We start from the raw sequence: 12,057 nt of genomic DNA on the forward strand, positions 1-12,057 counted from the left end.
AAAAATTAGGATTTACCCATATTCCTGGTTCTGGCCTATATTCTAAATGAACTGTTCTCTTTAATAGGCATCTACGTGAAGGTGGTGGTTCATTTCTTGACTAAAATTAACCACCAGTAATTTGTAGTTTGGAGTTAATTGGATCAGAAATCAGCTACAAAAACAGTGGATTCTAAATCTGATAAATCGAGTTGGTTGGGTTTTTGCCTGTCAGTATCTAGATAGAATGATGAGAAGCCCCTGAAACAACTCGGGTGACGACCAGTACTCGCCCATGTGGCCCAAGTTAAGATTGCTGTTGGAAAAATGTGGCAGTTCTGATATTCAGATTATATTGTGCTGAGTATAGAAATGGGCAGGGCGGGGTGGGGGAGAGAAAAATGGGCAGAGGAGTCTCTGAGGTTAGGAGTTTAAAAACTTATTTACAAAAGTGGATCCAGTTGATACATATTCAGCCTTGAAACTAGGGCAGCTATAAATGAAAGTGGGAACATTTAAGAGATTTTTTGGCTTTGTAGGCATTAGCCAAAAAAAACCCCTCTGTCTACTGCAGCAACCTCGGAGTGACTGGAGCACTCCATTTTTGTGCTGTGCCTGGGTTTCTGAGCCTAAAAACTAGAACTACTTAAAGCATATAGTTCTGACTCAGGGCTAGCCTTGTGGCACAGATTTGCTCAAAGAGGGATTAAAGCCACACCTGAGTTGTTGGAGTTAACTACACTGGTAGATAGACCCCCCTAGTGGAAGTGAGGTGATCATATATTTTAGATTGAACTCCTAATACGTATCTTAACCTCAAAGAAAGAATAAAATTATCCAACCAGGTTAAAGTGATGGGGACATAAGCTCTTTTTAAAATATTAACACATCAAAATAGTATCATCGCTAGGCTCTCAGTCGACCAAGCATTTCATTTCATTGTCTTCAAATGTACACTCATTTAAAACCACTGACTCTGTTACTGACTTAATGTGTGTGGGGGGTATCATTTAATGAACTCAGGTTTTTCTTAAGATTAGGAGGTTGTGAGTCTAATTCTTATGTCTACTGTTAGATCTAGCAATTTATCAACCACTCTCTTTCCCCGGGGTGGGGAAGCCAAACAAATTATGCTCTGCCTTGACTTAGTGCAGACAGTCAACGCTGAAGTTGAAGGGTCTCCAGTCTGATGCCATCATTTAGATTCCATAGCTAAAAACGTCTGGGCTTATGGCATTTGGGGTAGAAGGATTAATTATAACTGGTGAGTAATATTTTGGTTGAGATTACATCTCTTCTACAAATGGTTACATGCACATTAGACTTGACTATTTATACTGGCAGACTGTCAGTATCCAGGGCACTATCAGAAACCAACTGAAATTTTGCTCCTAGGCAAACCGCATGATTGTTACTAAAAAGAAGGGGGTAGCTTGGCCATAGTACTCGAGAACTAAAGTGATTCTTTTTGGTGAAACCGACAGGGGTGAAAAGGAAGAAAGTCCGCTTTCCATTGGCTTTAGGCATCATTTCTCCTTGCCTTTCCAAGAAATTTACTGATATATTTTTACCACATATGATAAATTCAGGAATCCGCTCTTCCGTTTCATGGAGCTCAGCCTAGGCAAAATGCGAACACTAAACTTTTTGCTGTTCAGTATGGATTCCAAAAGTAGCTGGTATAAAATTAAAAACCATCATCTATCAATATACAATTCAGGTATCTGTTTTTAAAATTGTTTCATGTTTGCTCACGTGATCGTTTTTCTTTGGTTGAAGGTAATCCAGGGAGGGAAAAATTTGATCTGTGAAACTAATAAAACACAGTTTGGATGAAAACAGATCGTGTTTTGAGTCTGTGTAAGTATTCTAGAAAGTGATCTGCCATATATATGTACATTCAGTGTGTTGGGAGGTTTCAAAAGCTTTTTGGATACATTACACTGTTGGAAGTTCTCAGACACCAATGGTCAGAACTAGCTGTTTTTTGTTATACAGCTTTGCTTACAGTTAAGGCTTAGAAATACAAAAAACTGTCTAATCATGAAATGTCAGGCTCAGAAGGTCATAACTCTTGGGCCAACTTACTGTAGTTATGAAGGTAAGGCACTGTCAAAAAAATTCAGTATGTTTAATAATACCTAATTTGCCTTAATCTTGGCACTTGAAAAAAAAATCTTGGCACTTGAAAGACAAATGTCAGTATTTGATGTTTTAGGGATGAAAAAAAAATGCTTTTAAGTGAAAATTGAAATACTAAGGGAAAAATATATCTACCTTCAGAAGAGCTCAATTTTACACGTCTCAGCTACTGACTGACTCCTAGTTTGACCTGGGGAAAGTTACTTAAAATTACTATATTGAGGGGCGCATGGGTGGCTCAGTTGGTTAAGTGTCTGCCTTCAGCTCAGGTGGTGATCACAGAGTTCTGGGATCTCGAGCCCCTACCCCCGCCATGGGGCTCTCTGCTCAGTGGGGAGTCTGCTCCTCCCTCTCCCTCTGACCCTCCCTCCTAGCTGGTGTTCTATCTCAAATGAATAAATAATCTTTAAAATATTACTATATTGATAATGCACATTGAGTACATTATACATCTTCTCATTTATACAATTGTGGGCATGGCTCAAGGTTTTGGGTTTGCCGGGGATTTTTTTCCCCCCCAGATAGTTGTAGTCTGGCTTATTTCAGTTTTATTAGTTGATTTTTCAAGTTTTAATGCCCCTATACAGAACCAAACTAACTACCACGTTGGCACTTTGGTAGCTATTCAGAAAGATGGTCACCAGTGGCCTATTCTATGACTCGTGTTAGCTCTTTAAAGTATAGAGGTACTGTTAACATCATTCTGAGCAAGGATTTTGGCACATTAAACCCTACTGATTTTGTATTACGAGAAAGCTTAATTTTTCTTACCGTTTGTTTGAGGGAAGGAGGTGGTGTCGTTTATTGGCAAAGGCAGTGAGCATGGAACCCAAGGGCTCTTAGTCCTCTACAGTTTGGACATAAAGGCCATTGTAGGTAAATCACACACGTTCTCTGTGTTCATATTTGGATTTTACTTTATTAAAGCCATCTGTTTCCAATCTGTCACAGCCATGCTGAAAGGATAAGTGAGCTATGGATAAGTGAGCCTTGGCTCTTCAGCAGACAGGTGCTATATAAAATCAAAGTACTGTAGTAGTAGGTCACAGGCACACTAAAACTTTTAACAAGAGTCTACGGAAATGGTAGACTCCTCATCACTTCAGTCTCCGCCCCATTTTTGCTTGCCGGCAAATGTTCTCCGGCCATCCAGTTTTACGAGCAAAGGAGAAATAGAGCCAGGCATAATCTAATGCAAAATAAGGAGAAACGGCAGATAACAAGAGAACCAAAACCTATATGTAATGCTGGAAACAATTACTGTGATCGTTTTTTTTTTGTTTGTTTGTTTGTTTTTCTTCTCAAGTAACTACTGAGCAGTATCTTAGTGTTTGTTGGTAATCTTACAGAATCCAATGGCTTATCCAACTTCATTCATAGTTTTGTGACTGCCCATAATGGGGGAGCCCCAACTGCTCCCGAAAAAGCCAGTGCTTCTCCTTAAATTGCCCTTTAGAGGAGTACAGGTTTGCAAAAGCTTCTAATGGAGGAGATAATCTGTGGTATGTAACTGGTAAGCCCTCATGAACACAGAAAGGGAAGTTAATGTAGATCTGCATTTGAGAAGCCCGTTGGATAGCTGGCTGCTGAGGGGTCAGAGTTAATGCCCACCCTTAAAACCATTAACCTTGAATTAATTTTCAGTGTTTATTGTCATCTTGCCAATTACAAGACAGTGTGTTAACTCTTCATTCTTTGAGCTACCATGCATTTTTATTTCGTCGGTTAAAATTATGGTTTTACTTACTGAATTCCAGTATGATTTAACATACAGTGTTATTAGTTTTGGCTGTACAATATAGTGATCCAGCAGTTCTAGACATTGCTCAGTGCTCATTACCATCAATGTACTTTTAACCCCCTTCACCTATTCTGCCCCCCCCACCAGGTTGTTGTCTAAATTTAAGAGACTTCTTTTTCGTTTTTCTTTTTTCTTTGTTCACTTGTTTCTTAAATTTTCTTAAATTCCACACATGAGTGAAATCATAGGGTATTTGATATTATTTGTTCAAATATCATTGGTAAAGTGATAGTACTGAATTAAAATGAAATAAGCAGAAACCTCTGAGTTAAAGGGCTTTTGAAATAACCTGGTATCACGTGACTGGTTCTGAAGAGTGGATTCTTTTTGTTCATAGTGGTCAATTTCTTTTATAAAGTCTGATCTCTTATTTCTACTATCTTTGGTTTAAAAGATTCAATAGCAAGTTATTTTTGTAACCCATTTATTGAAAATCTAACTCAGATCTTTTAAGCTGCTTATATATGTGTGTGTGTGTAGTAATTTGCATAGAATACACATATTTTTCTCTACAATAAAATTTGTGAGGTCAGTGTAATAGCTTTGAATATTATATGCTCTAATTACATAGTGTTGCACTCAGATTGACATTTCTGCTATTGACACTGAATAATACACTATCTTTCATAAACTAATGTAATTTGTAAGCTTTTTTCCTGTATTTAACTAGCTTGTGTATTTCTGGTTTTGTCCTTTCTTATTCTTTTTGATATTTTGGGGCTTGTGTTTCAGGTCAGAGAATTACCATTATAGACTGCATAGTGTTTTCTAGAAGTGATCACGATAGGAAATGCTATAATAGTCAATATGTATGATTTAATTAATCTACTAGCAACCTATCTTAAGTAGTGAATACTTAAAATATTTTTAACCACTTTGGGTTAAAAAATTCAAAGTAATCATAAAAATTTTAGAGGAAAATATAAAAGGATTTATAATGAAGAAAATAAAAATTACTCATAATTGTACCACCTGCTCATATTTTTTAATCTATTTCCAGTGTAGAAAGTTATATATTTTAAAAATTGGAATCATTCTGTATATATAGTTTGTATTCCATTCTTTTCACTTACTGTGTTTTCTTGTAATCAAGTATTTTTTTTTAGAGATTATTTATTTGAGAGAGGGAGAGCACAAGCAGGGGGAGGGGCAGAGGAGGGAGAGGGAGAGGGTCAAGCAAACTCTATGCTGAGTATGGAGCCAGAAGCTGGGCTGGATCACAGGATCCTGAGATCATGACCTGAGCTGAAGGCAGACACTTAATGGACTGAGCCACCCAGGCACCCGTGTAATCAAATATTTTTGAAAATTTTAAAAATTACTATGATAGTCCATATAATGGGTATTTCAAAACTTTCACTAATTCCAGGTTGTTGCAAGTTTATGGCATTCCCATATTTTGTAGATAATGCTTCACTGAACATCCTTGGGCAAAAACCATTTTGCAACTCTGATTATTTCCTTGAGATAAATATTGAGAGGAGAAATTGCAAAGATTTTTCTCTTTAAAGATAAAGTCCTCTGCCAATCGCTGAAATTTAAACATTGGCTTAAGCAAAAAGAGGCCTTGATTTCAAATAGTGGTATTCCAACAACAAAAAAAGGACTGTTCTTTATATAGTGTATAGTATTTGACTCTAAACTGAAGCTGATTTAGGTAAAGTATATGTCTTGGAAATATTTTGGTTTCCTCTGATCTACTTAACAGGTGCAAAGCAGGATAAAGGAGAATCGTGTGGGGCATACAATCATAGGAAGTCTATTTTTAAAACGGAACTGTTAATGGGGGAAGGGAGACAAGTTTGTTTTTAACTTGCCCTTAGATTTCAGGTTGCTATAAAACTCAGTTCAAGTATCCAGAGCTTATTTGTGACCATAAACCTTCAGTATCGTAAAGGAACTTTTATTTTTTTTATTTTCTTAAGATTTTATTTATTCATGAGAGACCCAGAGAGAGAGGCAGAGACATAGGCAGAGGCAGAAGCAGGCTCCCCATGGGGTGCCTGATGCAAGCCGAAGGCTGATGCTCAACCACTGAGCCACCTGGGCATCCCTGTAAAGGAACTTGTAATCCTGGAGTTGGTTAAGTATATTTGTTGATAGGTCTCAGGCTGGCTGTCCCTTAAATTACCTTGAGATCACTCAATAAATTCGAAGTTTTGTATTTCATTCACATTGCTTAGATAACTCTGCAGAGATTTCAATAGTGGTGGAAACTGATGCTACTACTTAATTTGTGCCTAATTCTAGTATATGGTGACTCCCCAGATTACAAACACTTGATTTAAGAAATAATTCGTATATTTGAATGGGTCATTGTACACTGCATGTACCTCTCAAAACTTGTCCCGTGCTGTTTCACAGACCCTTCCCTAATGTTTTTCTCCTTCCCCCAGGTCGCCAGTCTCACTAGGGACCATATTGGTCTGGGTGTAGCATGATGACCCAGAAGTGATAGAGAAAATTTGACTGACTTGGGGGAGCCTGGGTGGCTCAGTCAGTTGAGCATTCGACTCTTGGTCTCGGCTCAGGTCATGATTTCAGGGTCCTTAGATTTAGCCCCACATCAGGCTCTGCCCTCAGTGGGGGGAGTCTGTGTGAGATTCTCTCCCCCTCTCCTTCTACCCCTACCTCTACTCACACGTGAATGCTCTTTCTCTCTCTCTTTAATAAATCTTAAAAAAATTTTTTTGTCTGACCTGACAACTCATTCCTACAATCTCCATTATTTTTTCTTTTCAGAGAGATCATCTACAACTATACTTCATAGTCAGAATGGATGTTAGCATAAAATATGGGTTCCAAGGGCTTTGCTATTTTATGTCTCTGTGACATTAGAGAAGTTCTGTAACTGCTCTAAACCTCAGTTTCACCATCTGTAAAATGGGGCTAATACCCCTTGTTTTCAGTGTTGTCCCTAAAATGAAATGAGAACACTAACAATGAAGATAGCCGGTAGTAGGTACTCAATAAATACTTCCCCTTTACAGGTGAATGTTTCCCCTTAGATGACCTTGTCAGATATCTGTATCCACCTGTTTATTTTCCTCTGATTCAGACGCTTTTTCCTTAAGTATCACTATTCCAGATAAACCAGATAGTTTATTTTTTTCTGCTTTATTTAATGGTGTTGTGAAAATATTGCCTTCCATTGCTTTTTATTGTGGATAGGTAAGATTTTAACAATGTTCCAGGTTGAAAAAGATTCTTGACTTAGCTAGGAAACCTGCTTACCATTTAATTTATCCTTTTGTGACAATATGCCACCTAACAGTTTAAAAAATTCGCCTTCAAAGGAAAATTGGAAATGTGACTCTATACATACATTACAGAAACCATTATTAAGCCCATTGTGGCTAACAAATACAGCTTAGGGGTGCCTGGGTTGCCCAGTTGGTTAAGCGTCTGCCTTTGGTTCAGAAGGTCTTGATCCCGGGGTCCTGGGATCAAGCCCCGCATGGGGCTGGGAGCCTGCTTCTCCCCCTCCTTCCTGCTTGTGCTCTGTCACTATCTCTGTCTCTCAAATAAAATCTTTTTAAAAAAATACAGCTTAGATCAGAGTGAAAGGTAATGATAGGTAATGTTGATGCTTGATGGGGAGGTGGGGAGGGAAAAAAGCTTCAGCGTCTTCAGTGCTTCTGCAGTAGGAGGAATAGAAAGGTGAATGTTGGGAAGTTTACCTTTGTAAAAATAGGAGATGAGAAAATAGTGAAAACTTAGTGTTGGGGAATGCAGAGAGGCAAAGGGTTATAAACGAAATCAGCATCTTTCCAAGATGACATGTAGCCTTTGGAAAATGGGTGAATCCAAAACATGTTAATCTTAAATTTATGATGCCCCTTGTTTCCTCTAGTGGAAGTTTTCAAAAGCAAAAACCAGGAAATGATGAAGGACACTGACACATTCAACAAATATTTTGAGCACTTTGTGGGTCTCCAGTTTAAAGCTACAGTTGAAATCATTTTTACATGTGACCATGAATAATTCAAATTTATATCTTATGATTAAAAAACAAATATAACCAAACTAGTATTAGTGTATGTAGATCACCAAAAAGTGATACTGACAGATTTACATTTTTAAAAATATAAGCCAGCCCACACATTTGGTGTCTGATCCTAAATCAAAGCGTTCCAGCATTTGTTGGCCCTCTTGGGGGGGGGGGGGAGAAAAGGCAAACTAGAATCTATTCATAGGTGCAAGCCAAAGATGGGAAACTTCCCTAACCAGAGATTTGTGTAAAGAGGAAGGGAAGGAGGATTTGTCAAGTCCCTCAAGATATGTAATTATTACATAAAAGAAGGCCTCTAGGCCAGTTATTTGTTATTTTTCAAAGATGTTATTTATATATTGAGAGAGAGAGAGCGCGAGCGAGCGGAGCGCGCGGGGGGGGGGGGGGGGGGAGGGGTAGAGGGGGAGGGAGAAGCGGACTCCCTGCTGAGCGGAGAGCCTGATGTGAGGCTTGATCCCAGGACCCTGAGATCATGACCTAAGCCCAAGACAGACGCTTAACCCACTGAGCCACCCAAGCGCCCCCTAGGCCATTTATAAATAGATGTAAACTCAGGAAAACTTTAAAATGTGCCCATAGTTCCCAAATATATATTGAGAATAGTATAAACTCCAGATGAAGTTCTAGTTAACCAGGGATAGTAACATAGATGATGCCCTAATTACTGAGTTTGTGGGATGGTTTCATCATTCAAAAACGACAAAAATATGTAACAAAGACTTTTAGATGCCATCACTGTAAAGGTGGGTAAGATACACCTGCAGCCTAGTAGAAGCAAAAAATACAAAATATTGGATTTCATGAAAGCTAAAAATATTCTTCCATGTAGAAAAGGAACTTAAATATGGCCCTTTCTCAACATAAAATAATTTCTAAATTTAAACCTTGTGTGAACAAAGACATTCATTTATAACCCAATATAATCAAATCTAAACTAAGAACAAATCAAATTTAAACATTGTTATTTCTTTGCAATAATTATTGCATCCTAAAAAACAGTGCCCACTATGAGTTAATTTTACTTAAATAGAACATTGCTCAGCCTATAAATGAAGGTCAGCAGACAGCAGTGTCTTGGAATAAAATAGCCCTTTGGCAAGAAAATGAGCCACACCCCATTTAGTTTTTACAAAAATAAAATTCTTTCCAGCTTTACTAAATTGTAGATGTTGTGCACAGCATGGAGCTCTGCTGTAGTTGGAGCCACAGCTGTGGAAACAGCCATGTGTGCAGAAGCCCCGAGAAACATTGATAAGCCGTTAGTTGAACCTGCAGTTCTTGGACTTTCTGTAGTACAGTATTCTGTTAAGTTTTATCTGACTCCAGAAGAGTAGTGAGTTACCTACACCTTAATTTCCTTCCTTGAACTTCTTGATTGTCACAGACTTTACAATGAGCAGGAAAAGCCTGAATTCCAAATCTCATCATCATTTCATTTTGGTGGGAGAGCATCAGATGCTCTGTGGACTATGTCTGGGTGTACCATTGGAAAGAACTGTGCTTCTAGAGAGGAAGAGGAACTCTGAGGGGAAGCCCCATTCTTCTAATTCTTTCACTGTACCTAGCACAAGGCAGATCTACATACATACATAACATTTAAAAGGATGAAAAAGATGGGATGCCTGGGTGGCTCAGCGGTTGAGCATCTGCCTTCAGCCCAGGGCGTGATCCCAGGGTCCTGGGATTGAGTCCTGCATCAGGCTCCTTGCAGGGAGCCTGCTTCTCCCTCTGCTCCGCTCTCTCTCTTTCTCTCTCTCATGAATAAATAAATCTTTTTTTAAAAAAACAAAAAAGAAATGGCTTTGAATGACCTTTACAGATGAAGATTAAATTTGAAAACCTAACCAGCATAATTTGTAACTTAGGAAACACACCAAATAAAATACATAATCGTGAACCTACAAGAAAACTAAGCCAATGGTTTCCTTGGTTTTCTTTCTCGTTCAGTTGTTTTAAACAAATAGTCAGGAGTTAATGTTATGGCTGGCATTTGCATTGTGATAACTGCTTAATTTTCGACTCAAGAAAGTGGGACATACTAATATATCTTTTTTTTTTTTTTTTACATTTTGAAGTGGTTTTATTGAGTAAAGTGTACAGCTTCAGCGGATTTTGGCATATTCAAAGATACGGATAATCATCACCATGGTCAATTCTTAAACATTTTCCTCCCCTCAGAAAGAAACTTCATGCTCTTGAGTTATTACTCTCCCCTGCCCTCTACATCCCTAGCTTCCCCCTCATTCTTCAAGCAACCGCTAATCTACTTTCTGTCTCCATCAGTATCCACATTCTGACTTTCATACGAATGGAACATAGAGCCACATGGTCTTTTGTGACTGGCTTCTTTCACTTGGTATAGTGTTTTCAAGGTTTATTCACACTGTAGCATGTACCAGTACTTCATTCCGTTTTATGGCTGAAAAATATTCCATTGTATGGATGTACCACCTTTTGTTTGTCCATGTATCCATTTGATAGACATTTGGGTTGTTTCCACTTTTTGGCTATTAGGAATAATGGACAATGCTAATATTAAATGACTAACCACAGGTCAGCTAATGATGTAGAAGTGGTACTGACAAGATGCTGTTTCACTTCTCACTACTCTATTACTGTAAATCTTTGCTTTGATTGACTCTCAGCAGTACTGATTTTTACATCTCAAGGTAGCTGATTTTTGGTTTCCTAATGTTTAGTTGCGTATTATCACCTTGTTGCCAATTCCTTTTTCTTTAGTAATATTTTCACTCGAATAATTGAAAGCCTGTGCAAGTTGTGTAATCACCTTTTCTAAAATTCACTGTAAAATAAAACTCACTGCATAATAGATCTATACAGAATTTCTTGTTTATACACATTTATTGAACACCTATTAAGTATTGAGCACAGTGGTTTCAGCTGATCTAAAGCATTATTGAACACATCTAATATATTTTTTAATTTACTTTTCAAATATGAAACATTCACAGAACAAAATTCAAAAGCTGTAAAAGGACATAAAAGAAAATGAGCCTCCTGCTCCAGACCTGAGCCTCCATTTCCCTTTCCAAGAGCTGACCATTAGAACTAGTTCCTTGTGTATCCATCCAGAAATAATATTGAGCACACTTAACGCTTGATGTTTTCGGAAGAGCATGGTGTTCCATATTTGGAACTGATGTTAAGGTTGAGGAATTCTTTACTTTCTGCTGTAATATGAGAATGAGAGATTATCAAAGAATGATTAAAAGCATCGCCTTTAGTTTCAGATCCGTTTTTCTTTCAAGCACCCTTGACCACCTCCAATTCACCTGCATGGCATCAGGTCAAAATAGCTAATGATACTAGAACTGACTTCTGCCATTATGTTCTGGATTCAACCCATAGAGAAGTTTCTAGACCCAGTCTCCTTAGTCTTTTCTTTTTAACATTTTATTCACTAGAGACACAGGCAGAGATACAGGCAGAAGGAGAAGCAGGCAGGGGGAGCCTGATGCGGGAGTCGATCCCAGGACCCCGGGATCACGACCTGAGCTGAAGGCAGACGCTCAACCACTGAGCCATCCAGGCATCCCCCCCCCCTTTTTTTTTTCTTTTAAGTAGGCTGCAGGCCCAACGTGGAGCCCAGTGCCAGGCTTGAACTCACAACCCTGAGATCAAGACCTGAGCTGAGATCGAGTCAGACGTTTAATCAACTGAGCCATCTAGGTGCCCTCCCACCCCCCAGTCTCCTTAGTCTTATGGATAGTGTGTACCTAACATAAGGATAGGCCTCCCTGAGGGAGGAGGGTTGTAGTTCAGCTAAGAAAAGATATAATTTCCAGGAGAGCCATTTAGAACTTGCTAGATAATTACTTAATTCATTTAACAGGCCTTTATTAATTATCAACAGTGTGCCAGGCACTGGTATCACCAAGAGAAATCAAACAATGGCACATTGTTTGAAGAGCTCAGAGTCTAATCTGGCCACTGATTTTTACAGATGAGGTGACAGGTTTAGTTGATTTTGACTTGCCCCAGCATCCAGTGGTTGAGGACAGGGATGGAATGTAGAGTTGCCTGTTACCTAATTCATCACGTTTCTCACCATGAATTCAAACACCACATCCAGAATTCAACTTTGTTTACTAGGAAAGCCTCT

The 12,057-nt window shown here is 38.5% G+C and overlaps 1 protein-coding gene across 3 annotated transcripts in view; it reads left to right on the forward strand.

Moving 5' to 3' along the window:
* Nucleotides 1-12,057, forward strand: part of PLS3 (plastin 3) — a 90,406-nt gene that overhangs the window by 1,924 nt on the left and 76,425 nt on the right. Inside the window, exon 1 of one of the 3 annotated variants that reach the window (XM_055338297.1) lies at nt 1,759-1,839. The exons of the other annotated variants lie outside the window; for them this stretch is intronic. The gene's annotated coding sequence lies outside the window, so the exon portion shown is untranslated. Of the gene's footprint in view, nt 1-1,758; nt 1,840-12,057 lie in introns of those variants that run through there. 3 annotated transcript variants of the gene reach the window in all.

Source organism: Nyctereutes procyonoides, unplaced genomic scaffold (assembly GCF_905146905.1).
Source record: "Nyctereutes procyonoides isolate TBG_1078 unplaced genomic scaffold, NYPRO_anot_genome, whole genome shotgun sequence".
In the NCBI taxonomy this organism is placed as follows: domain Eukaryota; kingdom Metazoa; phylum Chordata; class Mammalia; order Carnivora; family Canidae; genus Nyctereutes; species Nyctereutes procyonoides.